This window comes from Protobothrops mucrosquamatus, unplaced genomic scaffold, assembly GCF_001527695.2.
Source record: "Protobothrops mucrosquamatus isolate PMUCROS unplaced genomic scaffold, P.Mucros_1.0 scaffold3437, whole genome shotgun sequence".
Taxonomy (NCBI): Eukaryota; Metazoa; Chordata; class Lepidosauria; order Squamata; family Viperidae; genus Protobothrops; species Protobothrops mucrosquamatus.
Window position 1 is genome coordinate 36,720 of NW_015389416.1, and position 2,415 is coordinate 39,134.

The 2,415-nt window shown below is 49.0% G+C and overlaps 1 pseudogene; it reads left to right on the plus strand.

Moving 5' to 3' along the window:
* The first annotated feature begins 539 nt into the window (after positions 1 to 539).
* Positions 540 to 2,015, plus strand: LOC114923425 (annotated as a pseudogene).
* The last annotated feature ends 400 nt before the right edge of the window (positions 2,016 to 2,415 follow it).

Below are 2,415 nucleotides of genomic sequence, written 5' to 3' on the forward strand. Positions count from 1 at the left end.
TTAGGGCTTAGCTTGCCAGTCCAATTAAAGCAAGGCAGCAAGAGCTGTAAGTTCTTGCCTGGTTCCCTCTCCTGGGAGCAATTTCCTGGGTGATAGGTTTTTTAAGAATTACACTCCTGGGATTCAGTTAATATTTTGTTTAATAAGTGAGCAAATGCCACTTGCTAGGACTCTGCAGTACTTTGATCTGCTCTTCAGAAAGTGCTTGGGAACATGAACATAACACCTGTCTACAACACTTTAAATCAGATGTTCCTTTTCCAATAAAGTTTATGCAATCTCAGGAAAAGCAAATATATTTTAAGATGTTGCAGAAAAGGAAGTGCTTACATTCCTAAAGGGATCCAGTGCAGTTTCTAGAAACAAGATCTAAGCATTCTATATCACTGCTGGCGCATTTTAATGAAGAACTGCCAGTAACGCTAGCCTGCGATGCTTTGCCTTATGGCATTGGGCAGTGCTAAGCCATCAAATGGCAGACGGTTGTGAGGCTCCCATTGCATACTACTCATGAACCTTATCAGCAGCTGAGAGGAACTATGCACAAATCGATAAGGAAACTTTCGCCATTGTTGCAGGTATTAAGAAGTTCCATGACCAACCCTTTACCGTCTTCACAGACCACAAGCTGCTGCTTGGCCTTTTTACAGCTGACAAGCAGACTCCGCAGATCCTGTCACCACGGATGCTGTGATGATCAGGTTAGTCCACAAGCCAATGAAGGAAATGGGCCACGCCGAGGCGCTCAGCCGACTGCGCCTGCCGCAGACGGATCTGGACCCAGCTCTGGCAGCACGTATCCTGGCAATCCAGGATCTTCCAGAAACACCCCTACACATAGGGACATGGCTGCTGAAACCGCCACAGACAAAATGCTCAGCCGCGTTTCAACTGCGTATTGAGGGGGTGGCCAGAAACCCGGCCAGGGCCAGAGTTCCAGCACTACTCATGCAGGAAAGATGAACTATCAGCCCACAAGGGTTGTGTACTATGGGGGAGCAGGGTTTTCGTCCCACCCAGTCTTCAAGCCAGGGTGCTAGATTCTCTACATGAAGGGCACCCCAGAATTGTAAGGATGAAGGCTTTAGCCAGGAGCTATTTGTGGTGGCTGGGACTGGACAAAGACATTGAAACCAAAGTAAGGGGCTGTCAGGTGTGCCAAGAGACCCACCCAGAGATGCCCCAAGCACCCGTGCACCACTGGGAGACCATGCACACCCCTTGGTCTTGTGTATACATTAAATTTGTGGGCCCATTCCAGGGACAGGTATTCCTCATTGTTGTGGACAGCTATTCCAAGTGGTTGGAAGTGGTACCTGTTCCATCGATAACAATTGCCAGGGTCGTCCAGGAGCTACGCCGGATCTTTGCCACACGGTTTGCCAGACATCATCGTGTCCGACAACGGGGCACAATTCACGGCGGCGGAATTCCAATCATTCCTAAATGCCAACATGATACGGCACGTGACTTCTGCTCTCTTCCACCTGGCTTCCAACAGTCAGGCCGAACAAATGGTTAGATCCACCAATGAATTGCTCAAGCGAATGACAATGGGGGATTGGAATCACTGCCTGGCAAATTTCCTCCTGTGCCAACACACGACTCCTAGCACCGCAATGGGTTGCAACCCTGCAGAACTATGGTGGGGCCGCCAGCTCACAACAAAGCTCGACCAACTCCACCCAGACAGAACGGCAGCAGAAACAGCTCAACCCAAGCCTCCCAGGAACCTACAGCCAGGTGAAATGGTATGGACCAGGAACTATGGGCCGGGAGCATCCTGGGTTGCAGCTAAAGTGACTAAGGTAATGGGGCCATTATCCTATGAGGTGGCCCTGGAAAATGATCATGTGGTCAGACACCACATTGATCAGCTAAGGCATTGGCAGGCTGCCCCAATCCCGGGGGAGGAGTTTGAGGGAAATGCGGACACACTGGGTAACCATGTTTTCCCAAATCTGCCCACACCTGCAAGGGCTGTCCCCACCAAACAGAGACACCCCAGGTTGTAGAACCACATCTCCCATCAGATGACCTAAACAGCCATCACGGCACGGGTCAACCTGGGACAGACAATTGTGTGGTCGCACAAGACACCCAAACAACATTATGGCAATCTGCCCAAAGCTGCAGGCCGCCAGCATAACTTGAGGACTATGTGCATTGATCAAAAAAGAATGACAACTATCCTAGGGGGGAGGGATGTTATGTATTAATAGTGATATTATGGTACTATAAAGCTAAGCTACCTCCAATAGTTTTGGAGGGAAACATCAAAATATTCAAGTTTGAGTGGAAGCAAGCCAGCATTGTGATTGGTTGACACCCTAGAGGCAAAACGTATAAATTGCAGACATGTTGCCAGTGTTTGACAGTTCTGTTCTTGGTTGAATAAACACTTTTGCATAATAC